The sequence below is a fragment of the Danio rerio genome, chromosome 16, assembly GCF_052040795.2.
Source record: "Danio rerio strain M-AB ecotype USA chromosome 16, GRCz13ab, whole genome shotgun sequence".
Taxonomy (NCBI): domain Eukaryota; kingdom Metazoa; phylum Chordata; class Actinopteri; order Cypriniformes; family Danionidae; genus Danio; species Danio rerio.
In genome coordinates, this window is record NC_141036.1 from 29477479 (window position 1) to 29504600 (window position 27122).

Here is a 27122-nt window from a genome sequence, read left to right on the forward strand (position 1 = left end):
CTGGACTTGCAGTAGAGGCCCCAGGGTACCCCCTGGCCCTCCAACTAGGGGTCTCTGACCCCAGCAAGCTACCAAGGGGTCCACCTCTCTCCCTGGACTTATAGTAGAGTTTCCAGGCTGCCCCCTGGCCCTCCACCTAGGGGCCTCTGAGTCCAGCAAGCTACCCAGGGGTCCACATCTCTCCCTGGACTTGCAGTAGAGGCCCCAGGGTACCCCCTGGCCCTCCAACTAGGGGCCTCTGACCCCAGCAAGCTACCCAGGGGTCCACCTCTCTCCTTGGACTTGCAGTATAGGCCCCAGGGTGCCCCCTGGCCCTCCACCTAGGGGCATCTGACCCCAGCAAGCTACCCAGGGGTCCACCTCTCTCCCTGGACTTGCAGTATAGGACCCAGGGTGCCCCCTGGCCCTCCAACTAGGGGCATCTAACAACAGCAAGCTACCCAGGGCTCCAACTCTCTCCCTGGACTAGCAGTATAGGCCCCAGGGTGCCCCCTGGTCCTCCACCTAGAGGCCCCTGACCCAAGCAAGCTGCCCAGAGGTCCACCTCTCTCCCTGGACTTGCAATAGAGGCCCCAGGGTGCCCCTTGGCCCTCCACCTAGGGGCCTCTGACCCCAGAAAGCTACCCAGGGGTCCACCTCTCTCCCTACACTTGCAGACTAGGCTCCAGGGTGACCCTTGGCCCTCCACCTAGGGGCCTCTGACCCCAGCAAGCTGCCCTGGGGCCTGCCTATCTCCCTGGACTTGCAGTAGTTTCTCCAGGGTGCCCCATGGCCCTTCACCTAGGGGCCTCTGACCCCAGCAAGCTACCCAGGGGTCCACCTCTCTTCCTGGACTTGCAGTATAGGTCCCAGGGTGCCCCCTGGCCCTCCAACTAGGGGCTACTGACCCCAGCAAGCTACCCAGGGCTCCACCTCTCTCCCTGGACTTGTAGTAGAGGCCCTAGGCTGCCCTCTGGCCCTCCACCTGGGGCCTCTGACCCCAGCAAGCTACCCAGGGCTCCACTTCTCTCCCTGGACATGCAGTAGAGTCCCCAGGTTGACCCTTGGCCCTCCACCTAGGGCCCTTTGACCCCAGCAAGCTACCCAGGGGTCCACCTCTCTCCCTGGACTTGCAGTATAGGCCACAGGGTGCCCCCTTGCCCTCCACCTAGGGGCCTCTGACCCCAAAAAGCTAGCCAGGGCTCCACCTCTCTCCCTGGACTTGCAGTAGAGGCCCCAGGGTGCCCCCTTGCCCTCCACCCAGGGGCTACTGGCCCCAGCAAGCTACCCAGGGCTCCACCTCTCTCCCTGGACTTGCAGTAGAGGCCCCTAGGGTACCCCGTGGCCCTCCACCTAGGGGCCTCTGACCCCAGCAAGCTACCCAGGGGTCCAGCTTTCTTCCTGGACTTGCAATAGAGGCCCCAGGGTGCCCCCTGGCCCTCCACCTAGGGGCCTCTGAGTCCAGCAAGCTACCCAGGGGTCCACATCTCTCCCTGGACTTGCAGTAGAGGCCCCAGGGTACCCCGTGGCCCTTCACCTAGGGGCCTCTGAACCCAGCAAGCTACTCAGGGGTCCAGCTCCCTCCGTGGACTTGCAATAGAGGCCCCAGGGTGCCCCTTGCCCTCCATCGGGGGCTACTGACCCCAGCAAGCTACCCAGGGCTCCACCTCTCTCCCTGGACTTGTAGTAGAGGCCCTAGGCTGCCCTCTGGCCCTCCACCTAGGGGCCTTTGACCCCAGCAAGCTACCCAGGGCTCCACCTCTCTCCCTGGACTTGCAATAGAGGCCCCAGGGTGCCCATTGGCCCTCCACCTAGGGGTCTCTGACCCCAGCAAGCTACCGAGGGGTCCACCTCTCTCCCTGGACTGACCCCTGGGTGACCCCTGGCCCTCCACCTAGGGGCCTCTGACCCCAGCAAGCTACCCAGGGGTCCACATCTCTCCCTGGACTTGCAGTAGAGAACCCAGGGTGCCCATTGGCCCTCCACCTAGGGGTCTCTGATCCCAGCAAGCTACCGAGGGGTCCACCTCACTCCCTGTACTTGCAATAGAGGCCCCAGGGTGCCCCGTGACCCTCCACCTAGGGGCCTCTGACCCAAGCAAGCTACCCAGGGGTCCAGCTCTCTCCCTGGGCTTGCAATAGAGGCCCCAGGGTGCCCCCTTGCCCTCCACCCAGGGGCTACTGACCCCAGCAAGCTACCCAGGGCTCCACCTCTCTCCCTGGACTTGTAGTAAAGGCCCTAGGCTGCCCTCTGGCCCTCCACCTAGGGGCATCTGACCCCAGCAAGCTACCCAGGGCTCCACCTCTCTCCCTGGACATGCAGTAGAGGCCCCAGGTTGACCCTTGGCCCTCCACCTAGGGCCCTTTGACCCCAGCAAGCTACCCAGGGGTCCACCTCTCTCCCTGGACTTGCAGTATAGGCCACAGGGTGCCCCCTTGCCCTCCACCTAGGGGCCTCTGACTCCAGCAAGCTACCCAGGGCTCCACCTCTCTCCCTGGACTTGCAGTAGAGGCCCCAGGGTGCCCCCTTGCCATCCACTCAGGGGCTACTGGCCCCAGCAAGCTACCCAGGGCTCCACCTCTCTCCCTGGACTTGCAGTAGAGGCCCCAGGGTACCCCGTGGCCCTCCACCTAGGGGCCTCTGACCCCAGCAAGCTACCCAGGTGTCCAGCTGTCTCCCTGGACTTGCAATAGAAGCCCCAGGGTGCCCCCTGGCCCTCCACCTAGGGGCCTCTGAGTCCAGCAAGCAACCCAGGCGTCCACATCTCTCCCTGGACTTGCAGTAGAGGCCCCAGGGTACCCCGTGGCCCTCCACCTAGGGGCCTCTGAACCCAGCAAGTAACCCAGGGGTCCAGCTCCCTCCGTGGACTTGCAATAGAGGCCCCAGGGTGCCCCCTTGCCCTCCACTCATGGGCTACTGACCCTAGCAAGCTACCCAGGGCTCCACCTCTCTCCCTGGACTTGTAGTAGAGGCCCTAGGCTGCCCTCTGGCCCTCCACCTAGGGGCATTTGACCCCAGCAAGCTACCCAGGGCTCCACCTCTCTCCCTGGACTTGCAGTAGAGGCCCCAGGGTGCCCATTGGCCCTCCACCTAGGGGTCTCTGACCCCAGCAAGCTACCGAGGGGTCCACCTCTCTCCCTGGACTTGCAGTAGACGCCCCTGGGTGACCCCTGGCCCTCCACCTAGGAGCCTCTGACCCCAGCAAGCTACCCAGGGGTCCACCTCTCTCCCTGGACTTATAGTAGAGTTTCCAGGGTGCCCCCTGGCCCTCCACCTAGGGGCCTCTGAGTCCCTTAAGCTACCCAGGGGTCCACATCTCTCCCTGGACTTGCAGTAGAGGCCCCAGGGTACCCCCTGGCCCTCCAACTAGGGGCCTCTGACCCCAGCAAGCTACCCAGGGGTCCACCTCTCTCCTTGGACTTGCAGTATAGGCCCCAGGGTGCCCCCTGGCCCTCCACCTAGGGGCATCTGACCCCAGCAAGCTACCCAGGGGTCCACCTCTCTCCCTGGACTTGCAGTATAGGACCCAGGGTGCCCCCTGGCCCTCCAACTAGGGGCATCTAACACCAGCAAGCTACCCAGGGGTCCACCTCTCTCCTTGGACTTGCAGTATAGGCCCCAGGGTGCCCTCTGGCCCTCCACCTAGGGGCATCTGACACCAGCAAGCTACCCAGGGGTCCAGCTCTCTCCCTGGACTTGCAGTATAGGCCCCAGTGTGCCCTCAGGCCCTCCACCTAGGGGCCTATGACCCCAGCAAGCTACCCAGGGGTCCACCTCTCTCCCTGGACTTGCAGTAGAGGCCCCAGGGTACCCCGTGGCCTTCCACCAAGGGACCTCTGACCCCAGCAAGCTACCCAGGGGCCTACCTATCTCCCTGGACTTGCAGTAGAGTCCCCAGGGTGCCCCATGGCCCTCCACCTTGGGCCCTCTGATCCCAGCAAGCTACCCAGGGCTCCAACTCTCTCCCTGGACTTGCAGTATAGGCCCCAGGGTGCCCCCTGGTCCTCCACCTAGGGGCCCCTGACCCTAGCAAGCTGCCCAGGGGTCCACCTCTCTCCCTGGACTTGCAATAGAGGCCCCAGGGTGCCCCCTGGCCCTCCACCTAGGGGCCTCTGAGTCCAGCAAGCTACCCAGGGGTCCACCTCTCTTCCTGGACTTGCAGTATAGGCCCCAGGGTGCCCCCTGGCCCTCCAACTAGGGGCCTCTGACCCCAGCAAAGCTACCCAGGGCTCCACCTCTCTCCTTGGACTTGCAGTATAGGCCCCAGGGTGCCCCCTGGCCCTCCAACCAGGGGCTACTGACCCCTGCAAGCTACCCAGGGCTCAACCTCTCTCCCTGGATTTGCAGTAGAGGCCCCAGGGTACCCCGTGGCCCTCCACCTAGGGGCCTCTGACCCCAGCAAGCTACCCAGGGGTCCACATCTCTCCCTGGACTTGCAGTAGAGAACCCAGGGTGCCCATTGGCCCTCCACCTAGAGGTCTCTGATCCCAGCAAGCTACCGAGGGGTCCACCTCTCTCCCTGGACTTGCAATAGAGGCCCCAGGGTGCCCCGTGACCCTCCACCTAGGGGCCCCTGACCCAAGCAAGCTGCCCAGAGGTCCACCTCTCTCCCTGGACTTGCAATAGAGGCCCCAGGGTGCCCCCTGGCCCTCCCCCTAAGGGCCTCTGACACCAGCAAGCTTCCCAGTGGTCCACCTCTCTCCCTAGACTTGCAATAGAGGCCCCAGGGTGCCCCCTAGCCCTCCCCCTAGGGGCCTCTGACACCAGCAAGCTTCCCAGTGGTCCACCTCTCTCCCTAGACTTGCATTAGAGGCCCCAGGGTGACCCTTGGCCCTCCACCTAGGGACCTCTGACCCCAGCAAGCTACCCAGGGGCCTACCTATCTCCCTGGACTTGCAGTAGAGTCCCCAGGGTGCCCCATGGCCCTCCACCTTGGGCCCTCTGACCCCAGCAAGCTACCCAGGGCTCCAACTCTCTCCCTGGACTAGCAGTATAGGCCCCAGGGTGCCCCCTGGTCCTCCACCAGGGGTCCCTGACCCAAGCAAGCTGCCCAGAGGTCCACCTCTCTCCCTGGACTTTAATAGAGGCCCCAGGGTGCCCCATGGCCCTCCCCCTAGGGGCCTCTGACACCAGCAAGCTTCCCAGTGGTCCACCTCTATCCCTAGACTTGCAGTAGAGGCCCCAGCGTGACCCTTGGCCCTCCACCTAGGGACCTCTGATCCCAGCAAGCTCCCCAGGGGCCTACCTATCTCCATGGACTTGCAGTAGAGTCCCCAGGGTGCCCCATGGCCCTCCACCTTGGGCCCTCTGACCCCAGCAAGCTACCCAGGGCTCCAACTCTCTCCCTGGACTTGCAGTATACGCCCCAGGGTGCCCCCTGGTCCTCCAACCAGGGGCCCCTGACCCAAGCAAGCTGCCCAGGGGTCCACCTCTCTCCCTGGACTTGCAATAGAGGCCCCAGGGTGCCCCTGGGCCCTCCACCTAGGGGCCTCTGACCCCAGAAAGCTACCCAGGGGTCTACCTCTCTCCGTAGACTTGCAGACTAGGCCCCAGGGTGACCCTAGACTTGCAGTAGAGGCCCCAGGGTGACCCTTGGCCCTCTACCTAGGGACCTCTGACCCCAGCAAGCTACCCAGGGGCCTACCTATCTCCCTGGACTTGCAGTAGAGTCCCCAGGGTGCCCCATGGCCCTCCACCTTGGGCCCTCTGACCCCAGCAAGCTACCCAGGGCTCCAACTCTCTCCCTGGACTTGCAGTATAGGCCCCAGGACACCCCGTGGCCCTCCACCCAGGGGCCTCTGAACCCAGCAAGCTACCCAGGGGTCCACATCTCTCCCTAGACTTGCAGACTAGGCCCCAGGGTGACCCTTGGCCCTCCATCTAGGGGCCTCTGACCCCAGCAAGCTGCCCAGGGGCCTGCCTATCTCCCTGGAATTGCAGTAGTGTCCCCAGGGTGCCCCATGGCCCTCCACGTAGGGCCCTCTGACCCCAGCAAGCTACCCAGGGGTCCAACTCTCTCCCTGGACTTGCAGTAGAGGCCCCAGGGCACCCCGTGGCCCTCCACCCAGGGGCCTCTGAACCCAGCAAGCTAACCAGGGGTCCACCTCTCTCCCTGGACTTATAGTAGAGGCCCTACGGTGCCCCCTGGCCCTCCCCTTAGGGGCTACTGACCCCAGCAAGCTTCCCAGTGATTCACATCTCTCCCTGGACTTGCAGTAGAGGCCCTAGGCTGCCCTCTGGCCCTCCACCTCTTGGCCTCTGACCCCAGCAAGCTACCCAGGGCTTCACCTCTCTCCCTGGTCTTGCAGTAGAGGCCCCAGGGTGCCCATTGGCCCTCCACCTAGGGGCCTCTGACCCCAGCAATCTACCGAGGGGTCCACCTCTCTCCCTGGACTTGCAGTAGAGGCCACAGGGTGCCCCTTGGCCCTCCACCTAGGGGCCTCTGACCCCAGCAAGCTACCCAGGGGTCCACATCTCTCCCTGGACTTGCAGTAGACGCCGCTGGGTGCCCCCTGGTCCTCCACCTAGGGGCCCCTGACCCAAGCAAGCTGCCCAGGGGTCCACCTCTCTCCCTGGACTTGCAATAGAGGCCACAGGGTGCCCCTTGGCCCTCCACCTAGGGGCCTCTGACCCCAGAAAGCTACCCAGGGGTCCACCTCTCTCCCTAGACTTGCAGACTAGGCCCCAGGGTGACCCTTGGCCCTCCACCTAGGGGCCTCTGACCCCAGCAAGCTACCCAGGGGCCTACCTATCTCCCTGGACTTGCAGTAGAGTCCCCAGGGTGCCCAATGGCCCTCCACCTAGGGCCCTCTGACCCCAGCAAGCTACCCAGGGCTCCAACTCTCTCCCTGGACTAGCAGTATAGGCCCCAGGGTGCCCCCTGGTCCTCCACCAGGGGTCCCTGACCCAAGCAAGCTGCCCAGAGGTCCACCTCTCTCCCTGGACTTGTAATAGAGGCCCCAGGGTGCCCCCTGGCCCTCCCCCTAGGGGCCTCTGACACCAGCAAGCTTCCCAGTGGTCCACCTCTCTCCCTATACTTGCAGTAGAGGCCACAGGGTGACCCTTGGCCCTCCACCTAGGGACCTCTGATCCCAGCAAGCTACCCAGGGGCCTACCTATCTCCATGGACTTGCAGTACAGTCCCCAGGGTGCCCCATGGCCCTCCACCTTGGAACCTCTGATTCCCAAAAAGCTACCCAGGGCTCCAACTCTCTCCCTGGACTTGCAGTATAGGCCCCAGGGTGCCCCTTGGTCCTCCACCTAGGGGCCCCTAACCCAAGCAAGCTGCCCAGGGGTCCACCTCTCTCCCTGGACTTGCAATAGAGGCCCCAGGGTGCCCCTTGGCCCTCCACCTAGGGGCCTCTGACCCCAGAAAGCTACCCAGGGGTCCACCTCTCTCCCTAGACTTGCAGACTAGTTACCAGGGTGACCCTTGGCCCTCCACCTAGGGGCCTCTGACCCCAGCAAGCTGCCCAGGGGCCTGCCTATCTCCCTGGACTTGCAGTAGTGTCCCCAGGGTGCCCCATGGCCCTCCACGTAGGGCTCTCTGACCCCAGCAAGCTACCCAGGGGTCCAACTCTCTCCCTGGACTTGCAGTAGAGGCCCCAGGGTACCCCTGGCCCTCCACCCAGGGGACTCTGAACCCAGCAAGTTACCCAGGGGTCCACCTCTCTCCCTGGACTTATAGTAGAGGCCCTATGGTGACCCCTGGCCCTCTCCCTAGGGGCCTCTGACACCAGCAAACTTCCCTGTGATTCACCTCTCTCCCTGGACTTGCAGTAGAGGCCCCAGGGTACCCCGTGGCCCTCCACCTAGGGGCCTCTGACCCCAGCAAGCTACCCAGGGGTCCATATCTCTCCCTGGACTTGCAGTAGAGGCCCCAGGGTACCTCGTGGCCCTCCACCTAGGGGCCTTTGAACCCAGCAAGCTACCCAGGGGTCCAGCTCTCTCCCTAGACTTGCAATAGAGGCCCCAGGGTGCCCCCTTGCCCTCCACCCAGTGGCTACTGACCCCAGCAAGCTACCCAGGGGTCCACATCTCTCCCTGGACTTGCAGTAGAGGCCCCAGGGTGCCCATTGGCCCTCCCCCTAGGGGTCTCTGACCCCAGCAAGCTACCGAGGGGTCCACCTCTCTCCCTTGACTTGCAATAGAGGCCCCAGGGTGCCCCGTGACCCTCCACCTAGGGGCCTCTGACCCCAGCAAGCTACCCAGGGGTCCACCTCTCTTCCTGGACTTGCAGTATAGGCCCCAGGGTGCCCCCTGGCCCTCCACCTAGGGGCCTCTTACCCCAGCAAAGCTACCCAGGGGTCCACCTCTCTCCTTGGACTTGCAGTATAGGCCCCAGGGTGCCCCCTGGCCCTCCACCCAGGGGCTACTGACCCCAGCAAGCTACCCAGGGCTCCACCTCTCTCCCTGGATTTGCAGTAGAGGCCCCAGGGTACCCCGTTGGCCTCCACCTAGGGGCCTCTGACCCCAGCAAGCTACCCAGGGGTCCACATCTCTCCCTGGACTTGCAGTAGAGAACCCAGGGTGCCCATTGGCCCTCCACCTAGGGGTCTCTGATCCCAGCAAGCTACCGAGGGGTCCACCTCACTCCCTGGACTTGCAATAGAGGCCCCAGGGTGCCCCGTGACCCTCCACCTAGGGGCCTCTGACCCAAGCAAGCTACCCAGGGGTCCAGCTCTCTCCCTGGGCTTGCAAAAGAGGCCCCAGGGTGCCCCCTTGCCCTCCACCCAGGGGCTACTGACCCCAGCAAGCTACCCAGGGCTCCACCTCTCTCCCTGGACTTGTAGTAAAGGCCCTAGGCTGCCCTCTGGCCCTCCACCTAGGGGCATCTGACCCCAGCAAGCTACCCAGGGCTCCACCTCTCTCCCTGGACATGCAGTAGAGGCCCCAGGTTGACCCTTGGCCCTCCACCTAGGGCCCGTTGACCCCAGCAAGCTACCCAGGGGTCCACCTCTCTCCCTGGACTTGCAGTATAGGCCACAGGGTGCCCCCTTGCCCTCCACCTAGGGGCCTCTGACTCCAGCAAGCTACCCAGGGCTCCACCTCTCTCCCTGGACTTGCAGTAGAGGCCCCAGGGTGCCCCCTTGCCCTCCACTCAGGGGCTACTGGCCCCAGCAAGCTACCCAGGGCTCCACCTCTCTCCCTGGACTTGCAGTAGAGGCCCCAGGTTACCCCGTGGCCCTCCACCTAGGGGCCTCTGACCCCAGCAAGCTACCCAGGTGTCCAGCTGTCTCCCTGGACTTGCAATAGAGGCCCCAGGGTGCCCCCTGGCCCTCCACCTAGGGGCCTCTGAGTCCAGCAAGCAACCCAGGCGTCCACATCTCTCCCTGGACTTGCAGTAGAGGCCCCAGGGTACCCCGTGGCCCTCCACCTAGGGGCCTCTGAACCCAGCAAGTAACCCAGGGATCCAGCTCCCTCCGTGGACTTGCAATAGAGGCCCCAGGGTGCCCCCTTGCCCTCCACTCATGGGCTACTGACCCCAGCAAGCTACCCAGGGCTCCACCTCTCTCCCTGGACTTGTAGTAGAGGCCCTAGGCTGCCCTCTGGCCCTCCACCTAGGGGCATTTGACCTCAGCAAGCTACCCAGGGCTCCACCTCTCTCCCTGGACTTGCAGTAGAGGCCCCAGGGTGCCCATTGGCCCTCCACCTAGGGGTCTCTGACCCCAGCAAGCTACCGAGGGGTCCACCTCTCTCCCTGGACTTGCAGTAGACGCCCCTGGGTGACCCCTGGCCCTCCACCTAGGAGCCTCTGACCCCAGCAAGCTACCCAGGGGTCCACCTCTCTCACTGGACTTATAGTAGAGTTTCCAGGGTGCCCCCTGGCCCTCCACCTAGGGGCCTCTGAGTCCCTTAAGCTACCCAGGGGTCCACAATTCTCCCTGGACTTGCAGTAGAGGCCCCAGGGTACCCCCTGGCCCTCCAACTAGGGGCCTCTGACCCCAGCAAGCTACCCAGGGGTCCACCTCTCTCCTTGGACTTGCAGTATAGGCCCCAGGGTGCCCCCTGGCCCTCCACCTAGGGGCATCTGACCCCAGCAAGCTACCCAGGGGTCCACCTCTCTCCCTGGACTTGCAGTATAGGACCCAGGGTGCCCCCTGGCCCTCCAACTAGGGGCATCTAACACCAGCAAGCTACCCAGGGGTCCACCTCTCTCCATGGACTTGCAGTATAGGCCCCAGGGTGCCCTCTGGCCCTCCACCTAGGGGCATCTGACACCAGCAAGCTACCCAGGGGTCCAGCTCTCTCCCTGGACTTGCAGTATAGGCCCCAGTGTGCCCTCTGGCCCTCCACCTAGGGGCCTATGACCCCAGCAAGCTACCCAGGGGTCCACCTCTCTCCCTGGACTTGCAGTAGAGGCCCCAGGGTACCCCGTGGCCTTCCACCAAGGGACCTCTGACCCCAGCAAGCTTCCCAGGGGCCTACCTATCTCCCTGGACTTGCAGTAGAGTCCCCAGGGTGCCCCATGGCCCTCCACCTTGGGCCCTCTGATCCCAGCAAGCTACCCAGGGCTCCAACTCTCTCCCTGGACTTGCAGTATAGGCCCCAGGCTGCCCCCTGGTCCTCCACCTAGGGGCCCCTGACCCAAGCAAGCTGCCCAGGGGTCCACCTCTCTCCCTGGACTTGCAATAGAGGCCCCAGGGTGCCCCCTGGCCCTCCACCTAGGGGCCTCTGAGTCCAGCAAGCTACCCAGGGGTCCACCTCTCTTCCTGGACTTGCAGTATAGGCCCCAAGGTGCCCCCTGGCCCTCCAACTAGGGGCCTCTGACCCCAGCAAAGCTACCCAGGGGTCCACCTCTCTCCTTGGACTTGCAGTATAGGCCCCAGGGTGCCCCCTGGCCCTCCAACCAGGGGCTACTGACCCCAGCAAGCTACCCAGGGCTCCACCTCTCTCCCTGGATTTGCAGTAGAGGCCCCAGGGTACCCCGTGGCCCTCCACCTAGGGGCCTCTGACCCCAGCAAGCTACCCAGGGGTCCACATCTCTCCCTGGACTTGCAGTAGAGAACCCAGGGTGCCCATTGGCCCTCCACCTAGGGGTCTCTGATCCCAGCAAGCTACCGAGGGGTCCACCTCTCTCCCTGGACTTGCAGTATAGGCACCAGGGTGCCCCCTGGCCCTCCACCTAGGGGCATCTGACCCCAGCAAGCTACCCAGGGGTCCACATCTCTCCCTGGACTTGCAGTAGAGGCCCCAGGGTGCCCATTGGCCCTCCACCTAGGGGTCTCTGACCCCAGCAAGCTACCGAGGGGTCCACCTCTCTCCCTTGACTTGCAATAGAGGCCCCAGGGTGCCCCGTGACCCTCCACCTAGGGGCCTCTGACCCCAGCAAGCTACCCAGGGGTCCACCTCTCTTCCTGGACTTGCAGTATAGGCCCCAGGGTGCCCCCTGGCCCTCCAACTAGGGGCCTCTGACCCCAGCAAAGCTACCCAGGGGTCCACATCTCTCCCTGGACTTGCAGTATAGGCCCCAGGGTGCCCCCTGGCCCTCCACCCAGGGGCTACTGACCCCAGCAAGCTACCCAGGGCTCCACCTCTCTCCCTGGATTTGCAGTAGAGGCCCCAGGATACCCCGTTGCCCTCCACCCAGGGGCCTCTGACCCCAGCAAGCTACCCAGGGGTCCACATCTCTCCCTGGACTTGCAGTAGAGAACCCAGGGTGCCCATTGGCCCTCCACCTAGGGGTCTCTGATCCCAGCAAGCTACCGAGGGGTCCACCTCACTCCCTGGACTTGCAATAGAGGCCCCAGGGTGCCCCGTGACCCTCCACCTAGGGGCCTCTGACCCAAGCAAGCTACCCAGGGGTCCAGCTCTCTCCCTGGGCTTGCAATAGAGGCCCCAGGGTGCCCCCTTGCCCTCCACCCAGGGGCTACTGACCCCAGCAAGCTACCCAGGGCTCCACCTCTCTCCCTGGACTTGTAGTAAAGGCCCTAGGCTGCCCTCTGGCCCTCCACCTAGGGGCATCTGACCCCAGCAAGCTACCCAGGGCTCCACCTCTCTCCCTGGACATGCAGTAGAGGCCCCAGGTTGACCCTTGGCCCTCCACCTAGGGCCCTTTGACCCCAGCAAGCTACCCAGGGGTCCACCTCTCTCCCTGGACTTGCAGTATAGGCCACAGGGTGCCCCCTTGCCCTCCACCTAGGGGCCTCTGACTCCAGCAAGCTACCCAGGGCTCCACCTCTCTCCCTGGACTTGCAGTAGAGGCCCCAGGGTGCCCCCTTGCCATCCACTCAGGGGCTACTGGCCCCAGCAAGCTACCCAGGGCTCCACCTCTCTCCCTGGACTTGCAGTAGAGGCCCCAGGGTACCCCGTGGCCCTCCACCTAGGGGCCTCTGACCCCAGCAAGCTACCCAGGTGTCCAGCTGTCTCCCTGGACTTGCAATAGAAGCCCCAGGGTGCCCCCTGGCCCTTCACCTAGGGGCCTCTGAGTCCAGCAAGCAACCCAGGCGTCCACATCTCTCCCTGGACTTGCAGTAGAGGCCCCAGGGTACCCCGTGGCCCTCCACCTAGGGGCCTCTGAACCCAGCAAGTAACCCAGGGGTCCAGCTCCCTCCGTGGACTTGCAATAGAGGCCCCAGGGTGCCCCCTTGCCCTCCACTCATGGGCTACTGACCCTAGCAAGCTACCCAGGGCTCCACCTCTCTCCCTGGACTTGTAGTAGAGGCCCTAGGCTGCCCTCTGGCCCTCCACCTAGGGGCATTTGACCCCAGCAAGCTACCCAGGGCTCCACCTCTCTCCCTGGACTTGCAGTAGAGGCCCCAGGGTGCCCATTGGCCCTCCACCTAGGGGTCTCTGACCCCAGCAAGCTACCGAGGGGTCCACCTCTCTCCCTGGACTTGCAGTAGACGCCCCTGGGTGACCCCTGGCCCTCCACCTTGGAGCCTCTGACCCCAGCAAGCTACCCAGGGGTCCACCTCTCTCCCTGGACTTATAGTAGAGTTTCCAGGGTGCCCCCTGGCCCTCCACCTAGGGGCCTCTGAGTCCCTTAAGCTACCCAGGGGTCCACATCTCTCCCTGGACTTGCAGTAGAGGCCCCAGGGTACCCCCTGGCCCTCCAACTAGGGGCCTCTGACCCCAGCAAGCTACCCAGGGGTCCACCTCTCTCCTTGGACTTGCAGTATAGGCCCCAGGGTGCCCCCTGGCCCTCCACCTAGGGGCATCTGACCCCAGCAAGCTACCCAGGGGTCCACCTCTCTCCCTGGACTTGCAGTATAGGACCCAGGGTGCCCCCTGGCCCTCCAACTAGGGGCATCTAACACCAGCAAGCTACCCAGGGGTCCACCTCTCTCCTTGGACTTGCAGTATAGGCCCCAGGGTGCCCTCTGGCCCTCCACCTAGGGGCATCTGACACCAGCAAGCTACCCAGGGGTCCAGCTCTCTCCCTGGACTTGCAGTATAGGCCCCAGTGTGCCCTCAGGCCCTCCACCTAGGGGCCTATGACCCCAGCAAGCTACCCAGGGGTCCACCTCTCTCCCTGGACTTGCAGTAGAGGCCCCAGGGTACCCCGTGGCCTTCCACCAAGGGACCTCTGACCCCAGCAAGCTACCCAGGGGCCTACCTATCTCCCTGGACTTGCAGTAGAGTCCCCAGGGTGCCCCATGGCCCTCCACCTTGGGCCCTCTGATCCCAGCAAGCTACCCAGGGCTCCAACTCTCTCCCTGGACTTGCAGTATAGGCCCCAGGGTGCCCCCTGGTCCTCCACCTAGGGGCCCCTGACCCAAGCAAGCTGCCCAGGGGTCCACCTCTCTCCCTGGACTTGCAATAGAGGCCCCAGGGTGCCCCCTGGCCCTCCACCTAGGGGCCTCTGAGTCCAGCAAGCTACCCAGGGGTCCACCTCTCTTCCTGGACTTGCAGTATAGGCCCCAGGGTGCCCCCTGGCCCTCCAACTAGGGGCCTCTGACCCCAGCAAAGCTACCCAGGGCTCCACCTCTCTCCTTGGACTTGCAGTATAGGCCCCAGGGTGCCCCCTGGCCCTCCAACCAGGGGCTACTGACCCCTGCAAGCTACCCAGGGCTCCACCTCTCTCCCTGGATTTGCAGTAGAGGCCCCAGGGTACCCCGTGGCCCTCCACCTAGGGGCCTCTGACCCCAGCAAGCTACCCAGGGGTCCACATCTCTCCCTGGACTTGCAGTAGAGAACCCAGGGTGCCCATTGGCCCTCCACCTAGAGGTCTCTGATCCCAGCAAGCTACCGAGGGGTCCACCTCTCTCCCTGGACTTGCAATAGAGGCCCCAGGGTGCCCCGTGACCCTCCACCTAGGGGCCCCTGACCCAAGCAAGCTGCCCAGAGGTCCACCTCTCTCCCTGGACTTGCAATAGAGGCCCCAGGGTGCCCCCTGGCCCTCCCCCTAGGGGCCTCTGACACCAGCAAGCTTCCCAGTGGTCCACCTCTCTCCCTAGACTTGCATTAGAGGCCCCAGGGTGACCCTTGGCCCTCCACCTAGGGACCTCTGACCCCAGCAAGCTACCCAGGGGCCTACCTATCTCCCTGGACTTGCAGTAGAGTCCCCAGGGTGCCCCATGGCCCTCCACCTTGGGCCCTCTGACCCCAGCAAGCTACCCAGGGCTCCAACTCTCTCCCTGGACTAGCAGTATAGGCCCCAGGGTGCCCCCTGGTCCTCCACCAGGGGTCCCTGACCCAAGCAAGCTGCCCAGAGGTCCACCTCTCTCCCTGGACTTTAATAGAGGCCCCAGGGTGCCCCCTGGCCCTCCCCCTAGGGGCCTCTGACACCAGCAAGCTTCCCAGTGGTCCACCTCTATCCCTAGACTTGCAGTAGAGGCCCCAGGGTGACCCTTGGCCCTCCACCTAGGGACCTCTGATCCCAGCAAGCTCCCCAGGGGCCTACCTATCTCCATGGACTTGCAGTAGAGTCCCCAGGGTGCCCCATGGCCCTCCAACTTGGGCCCTCTGACCCCAGCAAGCTACCCAGGGCTCCAACTCTCTCCCTGGACTTGCAGTATACGCCCCAGGGTGCCCCCTGGTCCTCCAACCAGGGGCCCCTGACCCAAGCAAGCTGCCCAGGGGTCCACCTCTCTCCCTGGACTTGCAATAGAGGCCCCAGGGTGCCCCTGGGCCCTCCACCTAGGGGCCTCTGACCCCAGAAAGCTACCCAGGGGTCTACCTCTCTCCGTAGACTTGCAGACTAGGCCCCAGGGTGACCCTAGACTTGCAGTAGAGGCCCCAGGGTGACCCTTGGCCCTCTACCTAGGGACCTCTGACCCCAGCAAGCTACCCAGGGGCCTACCTATCTCCCTGGACTTGCAGTAGAGTCCCCAGGGTGCCCCATGGCCCTCCACCTTGGGCCCTCTGACCCCAGCAAGCTACCCAGGGCTCCAACTCTCTCCCTGGACTTGCAGTATAGGCCCCAGGACACCCCGTGGCCCTCCACCCAGGGGCCTCTGAACCCAGCAAGCTACCCAGGGGTCCACATCTCTCCCTAGACTTGCAGACTAGGCCCCAGGGTGACCCTTGGCCCTCCATCTAGGGGCCTCTGACCCCAGCAAGCTGCCCAGGGGCCTGCCTATCTCCCTGGAATTGCAGTAGTGTCCCCAGGGTGCCCCATGGCCCTCCACGTAGGGCCCTCTGACCCCAGCAAGCTACCCAGGGGTCCAACTCTCTCCCTGGACTTGCAGTAGAGGCCCCAGGGCACCCCGTGGCCCTCCACCCAGGGGCCTCTGAACCCAGCAAGCTAACCAGGGGTCCACCTCTCTCCCTGGACTTATAGTAGAGGCCCTACGGTGCCCCCTGGCCCTCCCCTTAGGGGCTACTGACCCCAGCAAGCTTCCCAGTGATTCACATCTCTCCCTGGACTTGCAATAGAGGCCCTAGGCTGCCCTCTGGCCTTCCACCTCTTGGCCTCTGACCCCAGCAAGCTACCCAGGGCTTCACCTCTCTCCCTGGTCTTGCAGTAGAGGCCCCAGGGTGCCCATTGGCCCTCCACCTAGGGGCCTCTGACCCCAGCAATCTACCGAGGGGTCCACCTCTCTCCCTGGACTTGCAGTAGAGGCCACAGGGTGCCCCTTGGCCCTCCACCTAGGGGCCTCTGACCCCAGCAAGCTACCCAGGGGTCCACATCTCTCCCTGGACTTGCAGTAGACGCCCCTGGGTGCCCCCTGGTCCTCCACCTAGGGGCCCCTGACCCAAGCAAGCTGCCCAGGGGTCCACCTCTCTCCCTGGACTTGCAATAGAGGCCACAGGGTGCCCCTTGGCCCTCCACCTAGGGGCCTCTGACCCCAGAAAGCTACCCAGGGGTCCACCTCTCTCCCTAGACTTGCAGACTAGGCCCCAGGGTGACCCTTGGCCCTCCACCTAGGGGCCTCTGACCCCAGCAAGCTACCCAGGGGCCTACCTATCTCCCTGGACTTGCAGTAGAGTCCCCAGGGTGCCCAATGGCCCTCCACCTAGGGCCCTCTGACCCCAGCAAGCTACCCAGGGCTCCAACTCTCTCCCTGGACTAGCAGTATAGGCCCCAGGGTGCCCCCTGGTCCTCCACCAGGGGTCCCTGACCCAAGCAAGCTGCCCAGAGGTCCACCTCTCTCCCTGGACTTGTAATAGAGGCCCCAGGGTGCCCCCTGGCCCTCCCCCTAGGGGCCTCTGACACCAGCAAGCTTCCCAGTGGTCCACCTCTCTCCCTATACTTGCAGTAGAAGCCACAGGGTGACCCTTGGCCCTCCACCTAGGGACCTCTGATCCCAGCAAGCTACCCAGGGGCCTACCTATCTCCATGGACTTGCAGTACAGTCCCCAGGGTGCCCCATGGCCCTCCACCTTGGAACCTCTGATTCCCAAAAAGCTACCCAGGGCTCCAACTCTCTCCCTGGACTTGCAGTATAGGCCCCAGGGTGCCCCTTGGTCCTCCACCTAGGGGCCCCTGACCCAAGCAAGCTGCCCAGGGGTCCACCTCTCTCCCTGGACTTGCAATAGAGGCCCCAGGGTGCCCCTTGGCCCTCCACCTAGGGGCCTCTGACCCCAGAAAGCTACCCAGGGGTCCACCTCTCTCCCTAGACTTGCAGACTAGGCACCAGGGTGACCCTTGGCCCTCCACCTAGGGGCCTCTGACCCCAGCAAGCTGCCCAGGGGCCTGCCTATCTCCCTGGACTTGCACTAGTGTCCCCAGGGTGCCCCATGGCCCTCCACGTAGGGCTCTCTGACCCCAGCAAGCTACCCAGGGGTCCAACTCTCTCCCTGGACTTGCAGTAGAGGCCCCAGGGTACCCCTGGCCCTCCACCCAGGGGACTCTGAACCCAGCAAGTTACCCAGGGGTCCACCTCTCTCCCTGGACTTATAGTAGAGGCCCTATGGTGACCCCTGGCCCTCTCCCTAGGGGCCTCTGACACCAGCAAACTTCCCTGTGATTCACCTCTCTCCCTGGACTTGCAGTAGAGGCCCCAGGGTACCCCGTGGCCCTCCACCTAGGGGCCTCTGACCCCAGCAAGCTACCCAGGGGTCCATATCTCTCCCTGGACTTGCAGTAGAGGCCCCAGGGTACCTCGTGGCCCTCCACCTAGGGGCCTTTGAACCCAGCAAGCTACCCAGGGGTCCAGCTCTCTCCCTGGACTTGCAATAGAGGCCCCAGGGTGCCCCCTTGCCCTCCACCCAGTGGCTACTTACCCCAGCAAGCTACCCAGGGGTCCACCTTTCTCCCTGGATTTATAGTAGAGGCCCTACGGTTTCCCCTGACCCTCCCCTTAGGGGCTACTGACCCCAGCAAGCTTCCCAGTGATTCACCTCTCTCCCTGGACTTGCAGCAGAGGCCCTAGGCTGCCCTCTGGCCCTCCACCTATTGGCCTCTGACCCCAGAAAGCTACCCAGGGCTTCACCTCTCTCCCTGGACTTGCAGTAGAGGCCCCAGGGTGCCCATTGGCCCTCCGCCTAGGGGCCTCTGACCCCAGCAAGCTACCCAGGGGTCCACATCTCTCCCTGGACTTGCAGTAGACGCCCCTGGGTGCCCCCTGGCCCTCCACCTAGGGGCCTCTGACCCCAGCAAGCGACCCAGGGGTCCACATCTCTCCCTGGATTTATAGTAGAGGCCCTACGGTGCCCCCTGGCCCTCCCCTTAGGGGCCTCTGACACCAACAAGCTTCCCAGTGATTCACTTCTCTCACTGGACTTGCAGTAGAGGCCTCAGGTTGACCCTTGGCCCTCCACCTAGGGCCGTCTGACCCCAGCAAGCTGCCCAGGGGCCTGCCTATCTCCTTGAACTTGCAGTAGAGTCCCCAGGGTGCCCCATGGCCCTCCACCTAGGGCCCTTTGACCCCGGCAAGCTACCCAGGGGTCCACATCTCTCCCTGGACTTGCAGTAGAGGCCCCAGGGTGCCCCCTTGACCTCCACCCAGGGGCTACTGACCCCAGCAAGCTACCCATGGCTCCAGCTCTCTCCCTGAACTTGCAGTAGAGGCCCCAAGGTACCCTGTGGCCCTCCACCTAGGGGCCCCTAGGGGTGCCCCCTGGTCCTCCACCTAGGGGCCCCTGACCCAAGCAAGCTGCCCAGGGGTCCACCTCTCTCCCTGGACTTGCAATAGAGGCCCCAGGGTGCCCCCTGGCCCTCCACCTAGGGGCCTCTGAGTCCAGCAAGCTACCCAGGGGTCCACCTCTCTTCCTGGACTTGCAGTATAGGCCCCAGGGTGCCCCCTGGCCCTCCAACTAGGGGCCTCTGACCCCAGCAAAGCTACCCAGGGGTCCACCTCTCTCCTTGGACTTGCAGTATAGGCCCCAGGGTGCCCCCTGGCTCTCCAACCTGGGGCTACTGACCCCAGCAAGCTACCCAGGGCTCCACCTCTCTCCCTGGATTTGCAGTAGAGGCCCCAGGGTACCCCGTGGCCCTCCACCTAGGGGCCTCTGACCCCAGCAAGCTACCCAGGGGTCCACCTCTCTCCCTGGACTTGCAATAGAGGCCCCAGGGTGCCCCGTGACCCTCCACCTAGGGGCCTCTGACCCCAGCAAGCTACCGAGGGGTCCACCTCTCTCCCTGGACTTGCAATAGAGGCCCCAGGGTGCCCCGTGACCCTCCACCTAGGGGCCTCTGACCCCAGCAAGCTACCCAGGGCTCCACCTCTCTCCCTGGACATGCAGTAGAGGCCCTAGGTTGACCCTTGGCCCTCCACCTAGGGCCCTTTGACCCCAGCAAGCTACCCAGGGGTCCACCTCTCTCCCTGGACTTGCAGTATAGGCCACAGGGTGCCCCCTTGCCCTCAACCTAGGGGCCTCTGACCCCAGCAAGCTACCCAGGGCTCCACCTCTCTCCCTGGACTTGCAGTAGAGGCCCCAGGGTGCCCCCTTGCCCTCCACTCAGTGGCCTCTGACCCCAGCAAGCTACCCAGGGGTCCACCTCTCTCCCTGGACTTGCAGTAGAGGCCCCAGGGTACCCCGTGGCCCTCCACCTAGGGGCCTCTGACCCCAGCAAGCTACCCAGGGGTCCAGCTGTCTCCCTGGACTTGCAATAGAGGCCCCAGGGTGCCCCCTGGCCCTCCACCTAGGGGCCTCTAAGTCCAGCAAGCAACCCAGGCGTCCACATCTCTCCCTGGACTTGCAGTAGAGGACCCAGGGTACCCCGTGGCCCTCCACCTAGGGGCCTCTGAACCCAGCAAATTACCCAGGGGTCCAGCTCCCTCCGTGGACTTGCAATAGAGGCCCCAGGGTGCCCCCTTGCCCTCCACTAAGGGGCTACTGACCCCAGAAAGCTACCCAGGGCTCCACCTCTCTCCCTGGACTTGTAGTAGAGGCCCTAGGCTGCCCTCTGGCCCTCCACCTAGGGGTCTTTGACCCCAGCAAGCTACCCAGGGCTCCACCTCTCTCCCTGGACTTGCAGTAGAGGCCCCAGGGTGCCCATTGGCCCTCCACCTAGGGGTCTCTGACCCCAGCAAGCTACCGAGGGGTCCACCTCTCTCCCTGGACTTGCAGTAGACGCCCCTGGGTGACCCCTGGCCCTCCACCTAGGGGCCTCTGACCCCAGCAAGCTACCAAGGGGTCCACCTCTCTCTTGGACTTATAGTAGAGTTTCCAGGCTGCCCCCTGGCCCTCCACCTAGGGGCCTCTGAGTCCAGCAAGCTACCCAGGGGTCCACATCTCTCCCTGGACTTGCAGTAGAGGCCCCAGGGTACCCCCTGGCCCTCCAACTAGGGGCCTCTGACCCCAGCAAGCTACCCAGGCGTCCACCTCTCTCCTTGGACTTGCAGTATAGGCACCAGGGTGCCCCCTGGCCCTCCACCTAGGGGCATCTGACCCCAGCAAGCTACCCAGGGGTCCACCTCTCTCCCTGGACTTGCAGTATAGGACCCAGGGTGCCTCCTGGCCCTCCAACTAGGGGCATCTAACACCAGCAAGCTACCCAGGGGTTCACCTCTCTCCCTGGACTTGCAGTAGAGGCCCCAGGGTACCCCGTGGCCTTCCACCAAGGGACCTCTGACCCCAGCAAGCTACCCAGGGGCCTACCTATCTCCCTGGACTTGCAGTAGAGTCCCCAGGGTGCCCCATGGCCCTCCACCTTGGGCCCTCTGATCCCAGCAAGCTACCCAGGGCTCCAACTCTCTCCCTGGACTTGCAGTATAGGCCCCAGGGTACCCCCTGGCCCTCCAACTAGGGGCCTCTGACCCCAGCAAGCTACCCAGGGGTCCACCTCTCTCCTTGGACTTGCAGTATAGGCCCCAGGGTGCCCCCTGGCCCTCCACCTAGGGGCATCTGACCCCAGCAAGCTACCCAGGGGTCCACCTCTCTCCCTGGACTTGCAGTATAGGACCCAGGGTGCCCCCTGGCCCTCCAACTAGGGGCATCTAACACCAGCAAGCTACCCAGGGGTCCACCTCTCTCCCTGGACTTGCAGTATAGGCCCCAAGGTGCCCTCTGGCCCTCCACCTAGGGGCATCTGACCCCAGCAAGCTACCCAGGGGCCTACCTATCTCCCTGGACTTGCAGTAGAGTCCCCAGGGTGCCCCATGGCCCTCCACCTAGGACCCTCTGACCCCAGCAAGCTACCCAGGGCTCCAACTCTCTCCCTGGACTCGCAGTATAGGCCCCAGGGTGCCCCCTGGTCCTCCACCTAGGGGCCCCTGACCCAAGCAAGCTGCCCAGAGGTCCACCTCTCTCCCTGGACTTGCAATAGAGGTCCCAGGATGCCCCTTGGCCCTCCACCTAGGGGCCTCTGACCCCAAAAAGCTACCCAGGGGTCCACCTCTCTCCCTACACTTGCAGACTAGGCCCCAGGGTGACCCTTGGCCCTCCACCTAGGGGCCTCTGACCCCAGCAAGCTGCCCTGGGGCCTGCCTATCTCCCTGGACTTGCAGTAGTTTCCCCAGGATGCCCCATGGCCCTTCACCTAGGGGCCTCTGACCCCAGCAAGCTACCCAGGGGTCCACCTCTCTTCCTGGACTTGCAGTATAGGTCCCAGGGTGCCCCCTGGCCCTCCAACTAGGGGCTACTGACCCCAGCAAGCTACCCAGGGCTCCACCTCTCTCCCTGGACTTGTAGTAGAGGCCCTAGGCTGCCCTCTGGCCCTCCACCTGGGGCCTCTGACCCCAGCAAGCTACCCAGGGCTCCACCTCTCTCCCTGGACATGCAGTAGAGTCCCCAGGTTGACCCTTGGCCCTCCACCTAGGGCCCTTTGACCCCAGCAAGCTACCCAGGGGTCCACCTCTCTCCCTGGACTTGCAGTATAGGCCACAGGGTGCCCCCTTGCCCTCCACCTAGGGGCCTCTGACCCCAGCAAGCTACCCAGGGCTCCACCTCTCTCCCTGGACTTGCAGTAGAGGCCCCAGGGTGCCCCCTTGCCCTCCACCCAGGGGCTACTGGCCCCAGCAAGCTACCCAGGGCTCCACCTCTCTCCCTGGACTTGCAGTAGAGGCCCCTAGGGTACCCCGTGGCCTTCCACCTAGGGGCCTCTGACCCCAGCAAGCTACCCAGGGGTCCAGCTTTCTTCCTGGACTTGCAATAGAGGCCCCAGGGTGCCCCCTGGCCCTCCACCTAGGGGCCTCTGAGTCCAGCAAGCTACCCAGGGGTCCACATCTCTCCCTGGACTTGCAGTAGAGGCCCCAGGGTACCCCGTGGCCCTCCACCTAGGGGCCTCTGAACCCAGCAAGCTACTCAGGGGTCCAGCTCTCTCTGTGGACTTGCAATAGAGGCCCCAGGGTGCCCCTTGCCCTCCATCGGGGGCTACTGACCCCAGCAAGCTACCCAGGGCTCCACCTCTCTCCCTGGACTTGTAGTAGAGGCCCTAGGCTGCCCTCTGGCCCTCCACCTAGGGGCCTTTGACCCCAGCAAGCTACCCAGGGCTCCACCTCTCTCCCTGGACTTGCAGTAGAGGCCCCAGGGTGCCCATTGGCCCTCCACCTAGGGGTCTCTGACCCCAGCAAGCTACCGAGGGGTCCACCTCTCTCCCTGGACTTGCAGTAGACGCCCCTGGGTGACCCCTGGCCCTCCACCTAGGGGCCTCTGACCCCAGCAAGCTACCCAGGGGTCCACCTCTCTCCCTGGACTTATAGTAGAGTTTCCAGGGTGCCCCCTGGCCCTCCACCTAGGGGCCTCTGAGTCCAGCAAGCTACCCAGGGGTCCACATCTCTCCCTGGACTTGCAGTAGAGGCCCCAGGGTACCCCCTGGCCCTCCAACTAGGGGCCTCTGACCCCAGCAAGCTACCCAGGCGTCCACCTCTCTCTTTGGACTTGCAGTATAGGCACCAGGGTGCCCCCTGGCCCTCCACCTAGGGGCATCTGACCCCAGCAAGCTACCCAGGGGTCCACCTCTCTCCCTGGACTTGCAGTATAGGACCCAGGGTGCCTCCTGGCCCTCAAACTAGGGGCATCTAACACCAGCAAGCTACCCAGGGGTCCACCTCTCTCCCTGGACTTGCAGTATAGGCCCCAGGGTGCCCTCTGGCCCTCCACTTAGTTGCATCTGACACCAGCAAGCTACCCAGGGGTCCACCTCTCTCCCTGGACTTGCAGTATAGGCCCCAGTGTGCCCTCTGGCCCTCCACCTAGGGGCCTCTGACCCCAGCAAGCTACCCAGGGGTCAACATCTCTCCCTGGACTTGCAGCAGAGGCCCCAGGGTACCCCGTGGCCCTCCACCAAGGGACCTCTGACCCCAGCAAGCTACCCAGGGGCCTACCTATCTCCCTGGACTTGCAGTAGAGTCCCCAAGGTGCCCCATGGCCCTCCACCTTGGGCCCTCTGACCCCAGCAAGCTGCCCAGGAGTCCACCTCTCTCCCTGGACTTGCAATAGAGGCCCCAGGGTGCCCCCTGGCCCTCCACCTAGGGGCCTCTGACCACAGAAAGCTACCCAGGTGTCCACGTTTCTCCCTGGATTTATAGTAGAGGCCCTACGGTTTCCCCTGGCCCTCCCCTTAGGGGCTACTGACCCCAGCAAGCTTCCCAGTGATTCACCTCTCTCCCTGGACTTGCAGCAGAGGCCCTAGGCTGCCCTCTGGCCCTCCACCTATTGGCCTCTGACCCCAGAAAGCTACCCAGGGCTTCACCTCTCTCCCTGGACTTGCAGTAGAGGCCCCAGGGTGCCCATTGGCCCTCCGCCTAGGGGCCTCTGACCCCAGCAAGCTACCCAGGGGTCCACATCTCTCCCTGGACTTGCAGTAGACGCCCCTGGGTGCCCCCTGGCCCTCCACCTAGGGGCCTCTGACCCCAGCAAGCGACCCAGGGGTCCACATCTCTCCCTGGATTTATAGTAGAGGCCCTACGGTGCCCCCTGGCCCTCCCCCTAGGGGCCTCTGACACCAACAAGCTTCCCAGTGATTCACTTCTCTCACTGGACTTGCAGTAGAGGCCTCAGGTTGACCCTTGGCCCTCCACCTAGGGCCGTCTGACCCCAGCAAGCTGCCCAGGGGCCTGCCTATCACCTTGAACTTGCAGTAGAGTCCCCAGGGTGCCCCATGGCCCTCCACCTAGGGCCCTTTGACCCCGGCAAGCTACCCAGGGGTTCACATCTCTCCCTGGACTTGCAGTAGAGGCCCCAGGGTGCCTCCTTGCCCTCCACCCAGGGGCTACTGACCCCAGCAAGCTACCCATGGCTCCAGCTCTCTCCCTGAACTTGCAGTAGAGGCCCCAAGGTACCCTGTGGCCCTCCACCTAGTGGCCTCTGACCCCAGCAAGCTACCCAGGGGTCCACATCTCTCCCTGGACTTGCAGTAGAGGCCCCTGGGAACCCCGTGGCCCTCCACCTAGGGGCCTCTGAACCCAGCAAGCTACCCAGGGGTCCAGCTCTCTCCCTGGAATTGCAATAGAGGCCCCAGGGTGCCCCCTTGCCCTCCACCCAGGGGCTACTGACCCCAGCAAGCTACCCAGGGCTCCACCTCTCTCCCTGGACTTGCAGTAGAGGCCGCAGGGTGCCCATTGGCCCTCCACCTAGGGGTCTCTGACCCCAGCAAGCTACCCAGGGGTCCACCTCTCTCCCTGGACTTTTAGTAGAGGCCCCAGGGTGCCCCCTGGCCCTCCACCTAGGGGCCTCTGACCCCAGCAAGCTACCCAGGGGTCCACATCTCTCCCTGGACTTGCAGTAGAGGCCCCAGGGTACCCCGTGGCCCTCCACCTAGGGGCCTCTGAACCCAGCAAGCTACTCAGGGGTCCAGCTCCCTCCGTGGACTTGCAATAGAGGCCCCAGGGTGCCCCTTGCCCTCCATTAGGGGCTACTGACCCCAGCAAGCTACCCAGGGCTCCACCTCTCTCCCTGGACTTGTAGTAGAGGCCCTAGGCTGCCCTCTGGCCCTCCACCTAGGGGCCTTTGACCCCAGCAAGCTACCCAGGGCTCCACCTCTCTCCCTGGACTTGCAGTAGAGGCCCCAGGGTGCCCATTGGCCCTCCACCTAGGGGTCTCTGACCCCAGCAAGCTACCCAGGGGTCCACCTCTCTCCCTGGACTTATAGTAGAGTTTCCAGGGTGCCCCCTGGCCCTCCACCTAGGGGCCTCTGAGTCCAGCAAGCTACCCAGGGGTCCACATCTCTCCCTGGACTTGCAGTAGAGGCCCCAGGGTACCCCCTGGCCCTCCAACTAGGGGCCTCTGACCCGAGCAAGCTACCCAGGCGTCCACCTCTCTCCTTGGACTTGCAGTATAGGCACCAGGGTGCCCCCTGGCCCTCCACCTAGGGGCATCTGACCCCAGCAAGCTACCCAGGGGTCCACCTCTCTCCCTGGACTTGCAGTATAGGACCCAGGGTGCCTCCTGGCCCTCCAACTAGGGGCATCTAACACCAGCAAGCTACCCAGGGGTCCACCTCTCTCCCTGGACTTGCAGTATAGGCCCCAGGGTGCCCTCTGGCCCTCCACTTAGTTGCATTTGACACCATCAAGCTACCCAGGGGTCCACCTCTCTCCCTGGACTTGCAGTATAGGCCCCAGTGTGCCCTCTGGCCCTCCATCTAGGGGCCTCTGACCCCAGCAAGCTACCCAGGGGTCCACATCTCTCCCTGGACTTGCAGCAGAGGCCCCAGGGTACCCCGTGGCCCTCCACCAAGGGACATCTGACCCCAGCAAGCTACCCAGGGGCCTACCTATCTCCCTGGACTTGCAGTAGAGTCCCCAAGGTGCCCCATGGCCCTCCACCTTGGGTCCTCTGACCCCAGCAAGCTACCCAGGGCTCCAACTCTCTCCCTGGACTTGCAGTATAGGCTTCAGGGTGACCCCTGGTCCTCCACCTAAGGGCCCCTGGCCCAAGCAAGCTGCCCAGGAGTCCACCTCTCTCCCTGGACTTGCAATAGAGGCCCCAGGGTGCCCCTTGGCCCTCCACCTAGGGGCCTCTGACCCCAGAAAGCTACCCAGGGGTCCACCTTTCTCCCTGGACTTATAGTAGAGGCCCTACGGTGCCCCCTGGCCCTCCCCTTAGGGGCTACTGACCCCAGCAAGCTTCCCAGTGATTCACCCCACTCCCTGGACTTGCAGCAGAGGCCCTAGGCTGCCCTCTGGCCCTTCACCTATTGGCCTCTGACCCCAGAAAGCTACCCAGGGCTTCACCTCTCTCCCTGGACTTGCAGTAGAGGCCCCAGGGTGCCCATTGGCCCTCCGCCTAGGGGCCTCTGACCCCAGCAAGCTACCCAGGGGTCCACATCTCTCCCTGGACTTGCAGTAGACGCCCCTGGGTGCCCTCTGGTCCTCCACCTAGGGGCCCCTGACCCAAGCAAGCTGCCCAGGGGTCCACCTCTCTCCCTGGACTTGCAATAGAGGCCCCAGGGTGCCCCCTGGCCCTCCACCTAGGGGCCTCTGAGTCCAGCAAGCTACCCAGGGGTCCACCTCTCTTCCTGGACTTGCAGTATAGGCCCCAGGGTGCCCCCTGGCCCTCCAACTAGGGGCCTCTGACCCCAGCAAAGCTACCCAGGGGTCCACCTCTCTCCTTGGACTTGCAGTATAGGCCCCAGGGTGCCCCCTGGCCCTCCAACCAGGGGCTACTGACCCCAGCAAGCTACCCAGGGCTCCACCTCTCTCCCTGGATTTGCAGTAGAGGCCCCAGGGTACCCCGTGGCCCTCCACCTAGGGGCCTCTGACCCCAGCAAGCTACCCAGGGGTCCACATCTCTCCCTGGACTTGCAGTAGAGAACCCAGGGTGCCCTTTGGCCCTCCACCTAGGGGTCTCTGATCCCAGCAAGCTACCGAGGGGTCCACCTCTCTCCCTGGACTTGCAGTAGAGGCCCCAGGGTGCCCATTGGCCCTCCACCTAGGGGTCTCTGACACCAGCAAGCTACCGAGGGGTCCACCTCTCTCCCTGGACTTGCAGTAGACGCCCCTGGGTGACCCCTGGCCCTCCACCTAGGAGCCTCTGACCCCAGCAAGCTACCCAGGGGTCCACCTCTCTCCCTGGACTTATAGTAGAGTTTCCAGGGTGCCCCCTGGCCCTCCACCTAGGGGCCTCTGAGTCCCTTAAGCTACCCAGGGGTCCACATCTCTCCCTGGACTTGCAGTAGAGGCCCCAGGGTACCCCCTGGCCCTCCAACTAGGGGCCTCTGACCCCAGCAAGCTACCCAGGGGTCCACCTCTCTCCTTGGACTTGCAGTATAGGCCCCAGGGTGCCCCCTGGCCCTCCACCTAGGGGCATCTGACCCCAGCAAGCTACCCAGGGGTCCACTTCTCTCCCTGGACTTGCAGTATAGGACCCAGGGTGCCCCCTGGCCCTCCAACTAGGGGCATCTAACACCAGCAAGCTACCCAGGGGTCCAC